Genomic DNA, 17,731 nt, shown 5'->3' with positions numbered 1-17,731 from the left:
TTTTTTACTAATAATCTTTAGCATCTACGTTTCAAAGTAAATTTTTTGGTAAGAAAATAGGAAAGTACCAAAGAAATGATAAATACCTTCACCTGAATATTCCACGATATTAAAATAATGGATTATGGTTGAAAAAGAAACATTTTCTTTAATGGGTTAATCGCCAAAAGGAACTTAACTGATTACTCGGTATCGCGCCGATTCCCGTATTTCTTTGGAAATGTATCGTTTGTGAAGAAGGGGGGTGAGTAAATAATGTGAAATGTGGTATTTGTGACTTTTATTTTTCCCTCTGTAAGTCCAACCGGTGTTTTTTATCAACTGTCACCATGACTTTTTTCTATCTGCCTCTATATAGTCGAAACACTGTGCGGCTTAAGGAATTTTGCGACGGTGGTGATACAATATATAAAGGAATTCCCTCTTATAGTAAAAGCCGGTGGCTCTCATTGGTACCTGCTATTGAAAGAATTTTGCATATATAGGAGCCGCTTAAAAGTTTATTTTCTAATGAAAAGCACGTACCTATTGCAGACTTTTTTAACAACCCTTTAGCAGAAGGGTATGTGTCATTTATTCACTGCCAATCTTTTTTGTTTGAAAAACAAATTAAGAAATTGAAAAATATGCAATTACCATTATGGAAGTGCAAAAACTAATAAATGACACCAAAGAAAGTTTAAAAATCAGATTTGAAAATAAATTTTTAGGAAACCAGGCAAACCAATTAGATCAGAATTCTTAATCAGATCTTTTAGAAAAATTTTAAAATTTAGCTTTTTAGCTTAATAACAAAGTGCAAGTCTCAAGTTGCTAGAAAATTGGGTAGATTTTTTGGGTTTTTTTTGCTGTCAGTGTCTTCCATATAAAAAAAAAATTGTCGAACATGCTAGTTTTTTTGGAAGAAACTGTCAGGAAAAAAATTATCAAAAATCAACGCGATTTTTAGCAACTTCAAATTTGCGCTTTCTTGTATTAAAATTTAATGGGCTTTAGAAAGTTGCAAATTTGTAGTAATTTTATTGAATTTTCCCGAGTTTTACACAAAGTCTAGAAGTTTTATTTTTATGTTTTTTGATCAATTTTTATAAAAAAATTACCGGGAGAAATTTAAACAAAAAAATTTTTCACGCATTGTGGAAAAATCTCTGTGCCAATAATAGTTGTGGTAGATTTACCAAAGTGTCCCGGTTTAACAACAGAGATACCTGGAAAATAGCACTAAAGTTTCAGAAATGTATGTATTCGCTAATTTTATTAGCCAAAAGTATAAGATAAATACACATAAAATCATTGTTTAGAGCTGATTTGTTCATTCCGCGCACGAAATGTGGCTTTTGGCGTTCCTCACGCTCTGGGTACTTGTGAGAGAGAAACTTATTTTTATGCTCTAATCAGTGTTGCCATTTTAGCCGTTTTCCGGCTAGATTTAGCCGGTTGCGATAGCAAACAGCCGGAGAAATTTCAATTTAGCCGGCAGCCGATTTGTTAGCCGTTTTGCAGAAAAAAATTATCCGTTTTTAGCCGATTGTGCTATTTGCCTTGTTTTCTTAAATTTCAAAAATGTATATATGTTTCCATTTTTGACTAAGCGACCCAAAATCTGTTAGAAATGGCTACTAACCTTATCGTGGAAAAAATTTTCATGTCAGGCAGGATTTTATGAAATTGGGCCGATTTCGCTTATTTTTATTTTAAACGAAGAAGGAGTTTTCTCCATAAATTGTTTGTTATAAATGTCTTAATTTTAAGTGTGAAGATTTATTCGCAAACTTAGAAAATAAGAAATTGTTGCACTGTTAAGTCTCTTAAGATTGGATATAGTGCCAACAAACAGAATAAATATTACAAGCAGATATTGTCTTCCCAGATAGCGCATATTCAATTCTGCCTAAATTACAAAACATCATTTTTGCCCACTCCCAAAGGTTTAGGGTAAGGGAAAAATGGATATTTTCAAGCACTATATACACATATGTATTTTTTGAAACAAACTTTTTTGCTGAGAACTTATTTAAATTCCAAAAACCGAATGCCAACTTGAATTAAAGGAACCAACACTAAAGTGAGTCAAAATGAAAATAAAAGAGCACAAATTTCTATGTAAAGCAAAACTCTCTGGGAATCCTACGAGACATCTGCCGGTCATATGACCGGTCATCTAAATGCAGTCTTTTGGCATCATATTTTACATCAGAATTGAGGGATTTCTGAAAAATCTGACCAGTTCTTTTGTGTAACTGTAATTTTGCATCCCTTGTCAACATATGGCATCGGTTGATGTTATTTTAAGGTCGTTGTTTTACTGCCTTAAAATTGAAGGGAAATTTGTACAGCGTTTTTTATGTGTATTGGTTTCTATTTGAGTGTATTGAGAATCGGTCAGTCTGAAAAGGCCTTGTAGGGAAGACAATAGGTTTGTTCGTCGAAAATCCAGCGAGAATTATCACTGAAAATATCAGATAGTAAGAAAAAATGCTCCCAAAATTTCTCTCATGTAGAGAAACTTGTAATTTTCTGTACGAACGCAAATTTGCAAGTTTTTCTGCCAGCTAGTGTCCACGGTTGCATTTCAAACAAAAGACATTTGTATAGAATTTTATATCTTGTCAGTCCGACTTTCTTCAACATACGTTTGAATTTCTTTGCCGGGTTTACTAACGGGTGATTTTTTTGAGGTTAGGATTTTCATGCATTAGTATTTGACAGATCACGTGGGATTTCAGACATGGTGTCAAAGAGAAAGATGCTCAGTATGCTTTGAAATTTCATCATGAATAGACTTACTAACGAGCAACGCTTGCAAATCATTGAATTTTATTACCAAAATCAGTGTTCGGAAAATCCGCTTTTTTATCGACAAATTTTGTTCAGCGATGTGGCTCATTTCTGGTTGAATGGCTTCGTAAATAAGCAAAATTGCCGCATTTGGAGTGAAGAGCAACCAGAAGCCGTTCAAGAACTGCCCATGCATCCCGAAAAATGCACTGTTTGGTGTGGTTTGTACGCTGGTGGAATCATTGGACCGTATTTTTTCAAAGATGCTGTTGGACGCAACGTTACGGTGAATGGCGATCGCTATCGTTCGATGCTAACAAACTTTTTGTTGCCAAAAATGGAAGAACTGAACTTGGTTGACATGTGGTTTCAACAAGATGGCGCTACATGCCACACAGCTCGCGATTCTATGGCCATTTTGAGGGAAAACTTCGGAGAACAATTCATCTCAAGAAATGGACCGGTAAGTTGGCCACCAAGATCATGCGATTTGACGCCTTTAGACTATTTTTTGTGGGGCTACGTCAAGTCTAAAGTCTACAGAAATAAGCCAGCAACTATTCCAGCTTTGGAAGACAACATTTCCGAAGAAATTCGGGCTATTCCGGCCGAAATGCTCGAAAAAGTTGCCCAAAATTGGACTTTCCGAATGGACCACCTAAGACGCAGCCGCGGTCAACATTTAAATGAAATTATCTTCAAAAAGTAAATGTCATGGACCAATCTAACGTTTCAAATAAAGAACCGATGAGATTTTGCAAATTTTATGCGTTTTTTTTTAAAAAAAAGTTATCAAGCTCTTAAAAAATCACCCGTTATATCGACTCTGGTTGAGATTGCATTCCGATTAAGAATACAGTTTTTTTTGCCGAGTACCTTTCAAATCATTGGAATTAAGTAAACAAGTATTAACTTACATTTTTCATTTTAAATCGCTCCAGTTTGTAAATTTTTAAATTTAACGAACTTGTTTATTCAAATTATCGTCGACAAAAAATCCAACCATGCGCCACAATCATATGTTTTCCTAATTGCAAATTCTTGCTGGCACAATTTTTTCGGGCTCGAATTTGTAACTTCTCTCCATGAAATAGTCTTTTTACTCGTGATTTATTTAAATAACACATGTGAAATTTAGTTGAAACATTTTAGCCGTTTTTAGCCGATTTTATTTGCCAATTTAGCCGGTTCGCCCAAAAAGTTCTGGCAACACTGCCTCTAATTACCGAAACAGCCCCGAAAGCGTGTGGAGCAAACCCTATAAATAAACGCTTTCGAACATTGAGTACAACTACAAATTCCCGCCAAGCTGCTATGCGGGAAAAAGAGCATTAAAAAAGCACTCTCAACTCTATCTAAGCTTAATGCTTTTTAACACAAAAATTGAAGTTAAATTGGTTTTACCTAAACCTCCTAGGTCCTAGGAGATCAATTTGTGAAATACATAATACGTAGCGAGTTTCGTACTACCGCTCACTAGAACCCAATATATAGGTGTAAGATGAATGCAACAATGTTGTTTCTAATGGCGTTCGACCCTCAGCAAGAAATAGTATGTAGCAAAGCCCTGAGTGTACTTCTGCCATGAAAAAGCTGCTAACGAGAAACGTTCTAAACTTTGTGTTACAAATGCAATACACGCCACAAAAAGGAGTAGAGCTACGGTCAAAGGCTGTGAGTGCAATTAATTTTATACAAATATATGTATACTTACTAGACCTCCGCATGAGTTGATTCAAATTGCAAACCAAACTGAGTACAGTAGATTTGTGCATTATATGTCATATACGAAACACTCGGAACACACACATGAGAGCATTTGAACAATTTAGGCGGCCATAAGTCGATTTGACAAAATTGGAAGGAAATTGTCAAAATTAGTACCATTTGTGAACACTCGGAAAAAAACAAAACTTCGCTCTCTGGGTAGATCGTGAGGGATTTAGGAAAGTATGTTGTTTCCTACATTTTAGTCTAAAAAAAAGTGAAGGATTCTTATACAGGAGGTTATAATGTAATCAATTGGAGAGCTTTTGCACATGTATGTAATTTTATCAAACCAAAGTCGAATTTGTGTCTTTTCTGAAAAGATCTTGTTATGATTCTTTTTTCAATAGAAAGTTTACAAGTTTTTCTAATGTAGTGCAAAAGAATTACAGATACGTGGTATATATTCTCTTTACATAGAAAATGTATAGAGTGCTCCATATAGACTTTCTTTTTTAATTGTAAAATAAATACTTAAAGCAGAACTAGAAAGAACATTCTCTGAAGTTTACTTAAAAAAAAAGTAAGTGAGCTTGGGCCACACTGGGGAAGTGAAACTTACGTTACATACATATATATTTTGTCTCATAACCAATATAAATACATACATACATACATCTGCTTTTGCTTAAGGTTATATTTTTTGTCTTTTTTCTTTCTAGATCCCTACCATGATGCAATAATACAAGGTGTTAAGTTGGCAGCTTCTCGCTCTAATTCCGCCACATTGACTGCCTTAGGTGAAACAGTGTTACTTCTTTAACAATTCTTTGCCTAATAATATAGTTGAATTTTTTTTTATTTTTTTCTCAGTATACAAATTTTGTTTTCTCAAAAAGGTATTTTATCTTATTTTATTTCATTTCATTACGAATATACTATAAAGAAGCAAATTTTGTTTAGAAGAAAATTTGAAATTTTATATTTTTCCCCCAAATGGGGATTAATTTCTTTCCGGTTTTCTCGTTATTCTACTGAGCCAAGGCAGTGTCAAATCGAGCTGTCACAACTGATACCACCTTGTATTATTGCATCATGGATCCCTACCTCTATCCCTGTTCGTTATAATTACATTTATGTTATTCTGTTTTCCTTTATCTTCATTTTTATCCTTATACACTATCGATAACAAAATCGATAGTAACATCCAATAAAATATCGATACCAAAACCGACAAAAATATCCATAAGAAAATCGATTAAAAATTTCGATAGCAAAATCGATAATAATATTGGTAGCAAAATCTATTAGAAAGTAGATAAAAATATCCATAACGAAATCGATAAAAATATCCATAACAAAATCGATAAAAATATCCATAACAAAATCGATAAATATCGATAACAAAATCAATAAATATCGATAACAAAATCGATAAATATCGATAATAAAATCGATAAATGATGACAACAAAATCGATAAAAATATCCATTAAAAAATCGATAACAATATCTACACCAAAATCGATAAAAATATCCATAACAAAATCGATAAATATCGATAAAAAATCGCTAAGTATCGATAACAAAATCGATAAATATCGATAACAAATTCGATAAACTGAAAATATCGATTACCAAATCGATAACAAACCGATAAAAATATCGATAACAAAATCTATAAAAGAATCGATTATTATATCGATAAGTTCCGAAAATATCGATATCAAAATTGATAACAATATCGATTAAAATTTCGACAAAAGTCGATAAAAATATCGATAACAAAACCGATAAAAATATCGATTATTTTATCGATAAGTCCCGAGAATCCCGAAAATCTCTACAACCCAAAAATAGATCCCAGATTAAGTCTCTGTGTCTCTCTCTATATCCGTTCCTCTTTAATTACCTTTATTTTAATCTTTCTTCCCCTATCTTCATCTTTACTTTTATCGGTATGTATCCTCTTCCTCTTCTTTGTCTTTACTTTTATGTTTATCATTTTCTTCATCTACATATTTCGCTTCACCTTTGCTCTTATATATATAAGTAAAGTCTTTTAATTTACCTTGGTCTTCATTTTTGCCTTTATCTTTACGCATCTTTGTTTTTGTTTTTATTTTTACCTTTGCCTTTATACTTTTCTTTATCTATGTACGTAGTCACCTTTACTTTATTCTTGTATTGGTCTTTTTCTAAGTGTTAGGTTAGGGTTGGGTGGTCGCGGTCGTCTATAAGGCACAATTAGGCTCAGAGCCCATGATGCCGCATGTTGGGTCAGCAACTCCCAGTCACTTCTAAAACCAATTTCTAAGTGTTATTCTTTAACCATTTATTAGCAAATGTTTGTTAAATTAATACCATATGCATACACACATGAAGCATTTGTTTCAGCCCCAACCATTCCCGTTACACCATTTCCGTTGCATCATTTCTGTTGCACCCTTTCCTTTCGGAAGGTCCACTTTCCATCCTTTCTAATCACGCGAGTAATGTTGGCTTCCAAGTAACATAACCCCAAAGAAAAAAATACAAAGTTGTGATATGTCACGATAACTTGCTGAAACCAAATGTTGCCGACATCACGGGATTCAATTTCAGGTATCAAAATGGCCATTATAAAGGCGCGGCAGCGCTCGATATTTACGGTTATGTCCTGTTTGCGGCCAACATTTGAATGATTTTTTTTTTTAAGTCAGTATCCGAGAACATTCTTTCGGATAATAATAAAATTTCCCACATCCAGTTCGGTTTTAAAACTAAAAAACAAAGGTGTAGATGTAACTTGCATATCGACTGCTGAGTGGAAGATCGATCTATCTCGGCAGCCAGTTCAAGAACGCCCTATTTCAGAATTTCATTGAAAAACACCCTATCTCAGAATTTGGTTGAAGCACGCCCTATCTCAGAATGCGGTTCAGAAACGCCCTATCTCACTACAAAATGTATTGAAAATGTGCTGATATAGGGCGTTTTTTAATCGGCAGCTGAGATAGGGCGGTAGGAAATAAAAATCAGTAAGAATAACAAGTATTTTTTAGCAAAAAAAAACGACTTAAAAAATATATATATATATCCATATATTTCATGATTGAAAGATCGGATCTAAACCAAATTAGTATGGGACCACTACCTTTCCGTTGCAAAAAGAATTCGGTTGACGTGGTGCAAAGTTATGCGCTAACATACATAAAAACAAATAAAAAAATAAAAATATTCCGACGAACTGATAACCTCCTCCTTTTTTGGAAGTCGGTTAAAAAAAGAATAAGATATTGGAGCTAACTCGATGGCACACAGTGTGCTTTTTTAACACTTCATGCGAATTAATCGTAGTGCTTTCACCAGAAGCAATGTTGTGATATGAAAAAAGGCTTTGAAAGCTAATGTAATTGCCTTTCACGGAAATATATTGCGATTGAGCCACAATTACTTCTTGATCTTAAAAAAATTGGTCAAAAATAGTGTTTTTCGCCGAAAAAATAGAAATAGATCTAATGTGGCCACAGTCGCCGCGTAGCCCTGTCGTCGCCAAAATAATTATCTACATAAGAATACGTGGAAAAATAATTTGACAGCTGTGGTCTGTAGCTCGTCGTTTTCATTGTGATCGGCCTATAAAAGAGGTAGAAGAGAATGCCTTAATGGCCCCTTAATTATTTGGAAAATAATTAAAGATAATTTTTTTTGCCAAGAGATTTCACACTAAATTAAATGGCCGTAAATCAAAACAGGAAAAATATTCAATACTGCGAAATATACAAAAATATGAACTTACGATTGAATGTCATTTTAAAGGAAATTTTATAATTCGTAAAGATAACTTAACCATTTCTGTTTGAAGATGCCCAATAAAAACATGCATTTGCATGAGATTCCGAGCCCTAATAATAATCATCAAATAAAAGCAGCTTTCATCATTTAACCGATATTTATGTATACATATATCTGTGTTCATATGGAATAGTAGCTTATGTCGGGAAGCTGTCTTTAGTAATAATCAGGCATGGGCAGGGACCATGATTCAATAATACAAGGTTAGATAATTATTGACAGCCGCGGTTTGACACTCCCTTACAAAAGGTTGCATTTACGAAGGACAGAGAAAGGGGAAGAATGCAATCCGTTGTTGCAAAAATGGTAGTAGAAAAGTACGCAAAGTAGGCAATTAGTAGTGAAATTCCTTTTGTAAATTCTAATGTATTTGCAGGAAATCTGGTATTTTAAACGAAATATTGAACGAAATATTAATATATCTACGTGAATTACGTAACTTATGTGCTATTTAGCTGTACAAAACTACTATATGATTTGCGGGGAATTTCAGTTTGTGTGGGGAATCGGGAAATGGACAGCTTTTTGTGGGGAATTTCAGTGTAAATGGGTAGGCGGGGGATGAACTGTTTTTTGTGAGGAATTAGGTGTAAATAGTCTTTATTTTTTGCTTCACTAATTTCATAATGATTTGAAAAAAAATTTAACTTGAAATGTCTCACCCATCACCGTGGAATGAGCCGTATGCAGTTTTGTAGCGCGTTCAATTCTTTTATAATAAAGTTTAAAATGGCTAAAAATTAAGGTTGATTTTTTAGAATTTTCTTTGTAGCATTTGCTTTCATATAACGAATAAACCCAATTTATTTTAGTATGGGGAAGAAAACCGCAACACCTTCGGCAAAAAAATTCGAATACGATAATTTTTAGGTACTTGAAACTTGCACTTTTTATACTAGAATTGAGTTGGCTACAAAAATGCGTACTAAAAATTTTTCTAGAAAATCGAATTAAAAAGCTCGAAATTTTTCCAAATTTTGTCGCATTTTTTTTAAATATTGCACAAAGTTTGAAACTTGGATTTAAACGGGTTTTGTTAAAGAACTAATTATATTTTTATAAAAGTAATTCAAATTAAATAACAAAAAATAATAATTGTAAACCATTGTATGTATCTTATTACATTAAACGAGCAATTCTCGTAAACGGCTCTAACGATTTTGATGAAATTTTGTACACAGATAATGTTTTGGATTTTAAGGTTATCTGAATAAGCAATATCTCCGAGAAGACTCGTATAAGGTTGCCTCCTATTCGAAATTAGTTATAAATTAATTAAAACATCAAAATATGGGTATCAAATGGAAGGTATTTTAAAGGCCCCTAATTCAAAAATATTTTTAATTTTTTATTTTGAATCGCAAGTTTATTTAAAATTTTGTTTAGAAAAATAGATAAAATATTACTATTCATGGGTACCAAGAGAAGTTCCTTAAACAATGCTTCCCTATATACAAAATGTTATCCCTTAGGATAATAGTGTAAGGTTGCCACTTATTTTCGATTCTTCACAATTTATCTAAGACATCGCAATATGGATATCAAATGAAAGGTATTGTTGGGAACTTTGGTCAGAAAATATTTTCGATCCGAAATCCATTTTTTTTCATCCATTTTCGAAATCCATTTTTTTTTCAATTCCAAAATATTTTTTTAAAACTATCCAAATCTTGAAAACTTTAAAAAGTATATGCACTCCGGGCAAAGCTCGGTCAACCTGGTACTTGAAATATTATATGAGCATATTTTATCCTTTATTTGTTACCAAACTAAATAAAAGTTTTGTTTGGTGTATGAATACATAGATGAATTATACATATTTAAAAATAAGATAAACAGAAATACCAGCAATATATCAAAACACACACATTTTTTTATTTTAATAAGGAGATATCTATGGGTGGGGAATTTTACGAAATTTCAGGCAAAATCGGGGAATTTCATTGTCGAAATCGGGGAATTCTCAAAAATTAGTTGGCTACCCTGGAAAACATCCAATTTAAAAATAATTTATGTTTTCATCACTCAAATGTGCTTCATATGCATATATGTACAAATAAACATATTGCACAAAAGCTTATACTTCTATTTCAGCGCAAAGCTACACTTTTTCCAAGTAAATATGCAAAGAAGCAACACGGTGCCACTGCTAAGGGAGCAGTGCGAGAGAGACAACTGTCAGTTTATCGAACTTTGTATTATTGACAGTGTTGCCAACTTTTGATTTTCAAAAAGCACCAAAAACTTGTGAAAAAAGCGTTTTACCACACTAAAAGCACCAAATATTTTTGAATAAAAGGATGCTTTTTTCATAACGGTTTGTATTTAACAAAAGCAAAAAATTAACAATATTTGCATACATAAATCAATACACAAAACTTTTTCGCTCATAACGATTGAAGAGCCTCTACACATGCTATGATGACTCATGCTTATGACGTCGAACCGAAGTACTGCCCATTAAAGCTGGTATATCTCGAGAAAAAAAATCGAATCGCAACAAACGAAAATGATGCCCTAAGTAGAAATGCGCAAAAAAATTTGATGGTTTCATTATATAACCTCAAATATCGCCAAAAACCGTGTTTTTGGCACTTTAAGGTTAGGATATCTAAAAATTGTAGTGCTAGAGCAATTGTGCGTCCAGATATGGATTCAGCACCCAGAAACGATGTGTTTTACTCCGAAGATAACAAAAAATCAAAATTTGTGCAAATAATTAGAAATGAAAAAAAGAAATACTTAACTTACTTGCGTACTAGCATTTTCAACGCGAATGGAATTCAACAAGGTGGGTTTGCAACTTCAGCTTTTTATCAATAATGGTTGTATTTTAGTTCATTTAAATTTGTAGATTCTGGTAAATTCAGTGCTGCCACAGCTTTAAATATTTCAGATTTTTACTATCTCGGAGTAATTTTAGTTTAGAAAAAAAGCACTAAGAAAGGCACTAACCACTAAATAATTTTTTTGGCGTTTTAATTTTCAAAAAGCACTAAATCTAGTGCTTAAAGCACTAAGTTGGCAACTATGATTATTGAATCAAGGGCAGAGACTTAGCAGGTGCTAAAAGAGCGTAAGCATCGCGTGTACGTATACAAGCGAGAGCGTAACGATGTGAACGCTACATCATGCAAAATTAATTAGGCACACTAACACATTCTCACTTTTAGCTATAGCTATAGCCCTGTAGTCAAATGTACTAGTTGTAAACTACCTCACAACTAGTATGACCCGCATGCCCAACTAGTCAGCCAACTATCTTTTTTCCAAGCAGTCAACTGGTATTTTTAATATGGGGATGTCCTACGAGATGGCAATTGTCAGATTTTGGTCAGAAATTTACCAGTCTCATACTAGTTCAAAATAGACAGAAAAATACTAGTTCAATTATGCACCAAAACCACTAGTTTGGGAGTCAAAAAATAAGATGAATTTATGAATATACAATAAAAAACTTTTGATTAAGTACACTTTAATATATTACACATTTTTATTTAGCAGCCTTAGATTTGCCAATAATTTTTTGAGTATTAATCAAAAGCAAAAATAAATGCATAAATGTTTCAAACTTTCGAGCATAAATTTAAATGCATTTTTCATTAAATATTATTAAAAGTAAACGCTTTCAGGTACAATAAGTACTATATTTTTCATCTTTTTTAATAATATTAAGTAGGCAAAAAAAACATTTTAGTTAAAAATAAAATAAATACTTCATTTCGAGTGAACTTAAATCAAAATAAAAGTTTTTATTAAATTAAATTAAATTCATTAACTTTGCATATTTTAGACCTTTGTTTTTAAAACTTTATAAAAGTAATAATTAACGCATACAATTTGAGATTTGGATAAGAATAATATAAATAAATAGTTCATGCAGTTATTAAATATTTTTAATTTTTGTCTATAGTCATTTTCAAATAATTATATTAATCGTGAAATTAAAAAAATTAAAAAATAATTGAAAATGATCAAAAATAACAAAATAATGACGTAATTAAAATTAATGAATTGATTAACTTTGTTTTAAGTAATTAATTACACAGGTCTGCAAAAAAATGGGTTCGGAATGGTCTATAAAAGTGTAGTGTCATTTCCGAAGTAATTTTTTGCGTAGAATCCGAATCCGGGGTTTAAATTGCTCTATCACGTCAGGACTTTGAGATATCCTAACCTAAAAGTGCAAAAAACGCTGTTTTTGCCCATTTTTGAGGTTATGTAGCTACGAAGATTTTGCTCTTCATAAAAAAGTAGACATGGTATTTTAAAGTATAAGTCTTCCTCTTTTAAATGCCGTTGAGTTTGCTCAAATATCTTAATTTGAGATATCGCATTTTGAAGTCTCCATGTTTGTGAATGTAATCGACCGTATCACGTCTCATGTTATCTCAATGGATTTTCGAATATCGAAAAATTCACAAACATGGAAACTTCAAAATGCGATATCTCAGTGAAAAATAAAGATGTTTAAGCAAACTCAACGGCATTTAAAAGAGGAAGACTTATACTTTAAAATACCACGTTTACTTTTTTATGAAGAGCAAAATCTGCGTAGCTACATAACCTCAAAAATGGGCAAAAACAGCGTTTTTGCACTTTTAGGTTAGGATATCTCAAAATCCTGACGTGATAGAGCAATTTAAACCCCGGATTCGGATTCTACGCAAAAAATTACTTCGAAAATGACCCTGCACTTTCCTAGAACAAAACGTTGTTGACCTGTGTTATTAATCATTAAAAAGATGCAAATATCGATATTTAATCATTAAACGGTTATCCATAAAAACATGCTTTAATTAATAATCATTATGAATATTAATCATTATTTAACAGGTCTGGTATAATTGAATACGAGCTCGCTTTAATAGTTTACAACATACTCAGATAAAAGTTATAATATTTTGTCTACTTTATTGTATTAAACTGTCGAAGTCAAATAAAACAAGGCATGAATAAATCGTTTTGTACTTGGTAAAAGTCTGGTAATTTTCGAACTAGTTCGGTTTCAGTCAGGAAATTCTAGTTGCAAACTTGTATTTATCCTGACTAGTTTGGGGTTTCACTGCAGGGTAACGCTTGTTTGTGGTAGTGCCCACCTCTGGTCATAATCATGGCAGTTAAAAAATGTCGATGTAGTACCAATGGAGTTTCGGGATTTAAAATGTACCAAAAAAGTTCAATTGTACCATCAATTTCATCACTGATGCACACAGTCCCACTTATTGAATAATTTGAATGTGTTAGTTAGCCGACCATTGCATTAAAACGACCCTGCAGCAAATCAAACTGGTTCAGCTCTTGAGCTGAGCTAGCCAGAAAAGGGACAGTACTGGTTCTTCATTATCCCAACTCAATGCTTTCAACTGTCTTTTCCAACATGGCGATGTCCTACAAAGTGACAACTGTCGCCTTCTGAAGAACTTTTGAACTTGTTCTGAGCTGACTCTGGCTTAGATGGTTCTGAGACAGTTCATATAACAACAGTTCCGAGATAGTTCAAAAGGGTCACTTTCGGGCTAGAGAAAATGTGGCTAGTTTTGAGCTGGTTCTAAGAAGTATAGTATAGAGCCTTTTTTTAGACCTTCTTCTTTATTGGCGCTGTAACTGCCTAACCGATTTTGGCCGAGTTCGAAACAGCACGCCAGTCATTTCTCTTCTGTGCTAAATGACGCCAATTGGAAATGACAAGTGAAGTCAAGTCCTTCTCCACCTGGTCTTTCCAACGCAGAGGAGGCCTTCCTCTTCCTCTGTTACCAGCAGCGCGGCCCGCGTTGAATACTTCCAGAGCAGGAGCGTTGCTGACCATTCGAATGACACGGCCAAGCCAGCGAAGCCGCTGAATTTTAATTCGCTGCTCTATGTCTATATCGTCTAACGAAACGTTGGTGTCCTTGTCGCGGGGCTAGACCTTAAGTGGTGACATGGGGGCCCTTAGGGGTTTCCATGTCGGCATGAACTAACAGCATGGGAACCTATGTGGGACATGTGCTTACGCAGTTTCCGATGTGGAGATTACCGTACCAACGAACCCAGGGGGGTTTCGCGTTTGCGAGGCTACGGGTGTCACAATCCCGGGTACCCCAGTCAAAGGCTACCAGTCCTGAGTCGGTGGAGGCTCAACTGGAAGAAGTCTACGGCTTTCGAGAGTCATACCAAAGACTTTAAAAATGGTGCCACGGGGAACAGATGCCCCCGGAGTGTGTTCGTCGGCGAGACGAGCAAAACTTGTGACACAAGCAAGGCTTGCAAGGCAGGCAAGGCAAACACTGGCATGGCTTACACGACTAGAAAATGGAGAAAATGGTGAAAATGGAGATAATGGTGAAAACAGTTGTAATTGGAGGAAAAGTGTGGTGGAAACCGCTGGAAATGGTGAAAAAGTTCTGCGCAAGTTGAGCGATTCGATCCGTTGCGAAAGCTGAGCCGTGTCACCGCTCCTGGATGTGGAGGGTGTCCACGAGCGAGGCGAGTAGGACGTGTGAGATGAGCAAGACGGAGCAAGATGGTGAATGTGTGTCGAGCAACTTGATCGGTCGAAAGTTGAGCAAGTGGTGTCACCGCTCCTGGATGTGGAGGGTGCCCACGAGCGAGGCGATTAGACTTGTGAGACGAGCAAGACGGAGTATGAATGTGGAGTGAAGTAGTCATGTAAGTCGTTCTAGTGTGAGCTGAGTCAGTTAAGTGGGTCAGGGTGAGTTGAGCCAGTCCAACAAATCTCGCCGGCGAGCATTACTCCGGTCTGTTCATGGGTACGGCCCCTTTGGGGAGTATCGTGGTGGCTGTGGTTTAATACCTAAATGCGGGTAGAACCAGCAATGGTTCAATGTGGAGTTGCATTGCAACCGGATGTCGTGATCCAGAGAACGTCAGAGGTTTAGGTAGGCCTCGGCCCTACCAAGGTGGTAAGTGTGTCCACCACATACTGCCAATTGGTACTGAAGTGCTTGCAGTTCAGGGCAGTGATTAATGCAAAAATAAATCCGTTGTGCCAAATGCGGGCACCGTGGTTAAAGCCGTTGGCAGGAAATCACGTTAAGCCTATATGAAATCTGAAATCTATGTTTATATCGTTGTAAAGCTCATACAGCTCATCGTTAAATTGTCTGCGGTATTCGCCTTCGCCAACGCGTAAAGGTCCGTAAATCTTTCGCAGAATCGTTCTCTCGAAAACTCCAAGAGCCGCTTCATCAGATGTTTTCATTGTCCATGGCTCCGCGCCACACACCAGCAGAGGCATGATGAGTGATCTTTGTACAACGAGAGAGGCCTTTATTTCTCAATTGCCTTACTCAGTCCAAAATATCACTTGTTAGCAACAGTGATTCTCCGTTGGATTTCATTATTATTGGTGTTAATGCTGGTTCCCAAATAAATGAAGTCGTCTAATTTTTCAAACTTGTAACTGTCAACAGTGACCTGGGTGCCAGTACGCGTATACTCTGACTGTTTGTGTGATGACAGGAGATACTTCGTTGTGCCCTCGTTCACCACCAGACCCATTCGGTTTGCTTCTCTATCCAATCCCGATAAGGCAGAACAGACGTAGCCATTGTTTTTACCAATAATATCGAAGTCGTCGGCTGTTGTAAAGTATTGTGCCTGAGCAGTTCAATTCTGCGGCTATTATTATATCCTCCAACATCAGATTAAAGAAATCACACGAGAGGGAGTCACCTTGTATGAAACCTCGTTTGGTATCAAACGGCTCGGAGAGATCCTTCCCTATTCTGACAGAGCTGGTGGTATTGCTCAACGTTATTTTACACAGCCGTATTAGTTTCGCGGAGAAACCAAATCCAGACATCGCGGCATAAAGACAACTTCTCTTCGTGCTGTCGAAAGCGGCTTTGAAATCGACAAATAGATGGTGTGTGTTGATCATATTCTCGCGGGTCTTTTCCAAGATTTGGTGTATTGTGAATACCTGATCTATGCTCGATTTGCCAGGCCTTAAGCTACACTGATAAGGTCTAATCAGTTCGTTAACGGTGAACTTCAGTCTTTCGCACAATACACTCGATAAGACCTTATAACCTATATGTAGAGGGCTGATTCCGCGGTAGTTGACGCGAATCGTGGGATCGCCTTTCTTGTGGATTGGGAGGAGCACACTTAAATTCCAGTCGTCGGGCATGCGTTCACATCTGACCTTATTCTGCATAAGAGTTGATGCATGCACCTCATAAATTCCTCGCCACCGTACTTCAATAACTCAGCTGGCAGGCTGTCAGCTTCAGCAGCTTTGTTATTTTTCAAGTGCGCTATCGCTATTCGTACCTCGTCATAATCAGGTGGTGGCAGATCGACTCCATTGTCATCGATTGGGGGCTCGGGCTCATCTTCTACACTAATTTCAGCGCTGCTACCATACAGTAGGGTGGAAAAGTGTTCCCTCCATATTTAAGTACATCCTGGACATCGGCCTCTAGGTCACCATTGTTGTTCTTAAGGGAGTTCGCCCTGGTCTTGAAACCATCCGTAAGTCGCCTCACCCTCTGGTAAAACCTTCGGGCGTTGTCAGCTGGCATTTCAGGCTATTCGCACTCACGTATTTCGGCCTCTCTCTCCTTTTTGTTGCTAATACGTCTCGCTTCCTTCTTCAGTTCCCTATAACGGTCCCACATGGCTCGCGTTGCGCCCGATCGTAGCGTGGCCTTATAGGCGGCGTTTTTTACTCTGCGGCTTCTCGACATTTCTCATCGTACCAGTTGTTCTTTTGGGCTCGGTGAAATCCTACTACTTCTTCGGCGGCGGTACTTAATGATCGGGAAATATAGTGCCACTGCTCGCTTATATCGGATTGTTGAAGAGTGCTCCCAGAGAGCAGGTGTGTGAGTGGAGTGGAGTGGTTGTGATTGCAGCTTTTCGACGTTATGCCTTGCTTGCATTATTGGGCGCACATTTTTTGCTGCACAGAGGCGGGTGCGTATCTTGGCTACAACAAGATAGCGGTGCGAGTCGATGTTTGGCCCTCGGAGTGTACGTACGTCTAAAACGCTAGAAACATGCCTGCCGCCTACCACAAAGTGGCCGATTTGGTTTCTCGTTTTTCGATCTGGAAACATCCATGTAGCTTGGTGGATGTTCTTTTGCTGGAACCTAGTACTACATACGCCATGTTTCGGGCCCCGGCGAAGTCGTTCAGCCTCAGTCCGTTATCGAACGTTTCGTCGTGGAGGCTGAATTTTCCGACAGTGGCACCAGACATCCCTTCCTTGTCCTCGTCCTTCTCTTCCGTTGGGGCATGGGCGCAGATGAGCGAGATGTTGAAGAATCTCACTTTGATGCGGAATGTGGCTAGACGTTCGTCTCTCCCTCTCCTACCACGAATCCAACACCGAATTTGCGCTCCTTTACGTGGCAACTGTGTAGTTTTCGCAAGGCTTCACACTTACTTTTTCTTTCCC

General features: G+C 36.2%; 1 protein-coding gene across 3 annotated transcripts in view; it reads right to left on the bottom strand.

Moving 5' to 3' along the window:
- Positions 1 to 17,731, bottom strand: part of LOC118742329 — a 212,823-nt gene that overhangs the window by 13,795 nt on the left and 181,297 nt on the right. The window lies entirely within an intron of this gene.

Source organism: Rhagoletis pomonella, unplaced genomic scaffold (genome assembly GCF_013731165.1).
Source record: "Rhagoletis pomonella isolate Grant_MI unplaced genomic scaffold, Rhpom_1.0 Rhpom_scaffold_00007, whole genome shotgun sequence".
Lineage (NCBI taxonomy): Eukaryota > Metazoa > Arthropoda > Insecta > Diptera > Tephritidae > Rhagoletis > Rhagoletis pomonella.
This window is presented reverse-complemented; position numbering and strand designations above follow the sequence as displayed.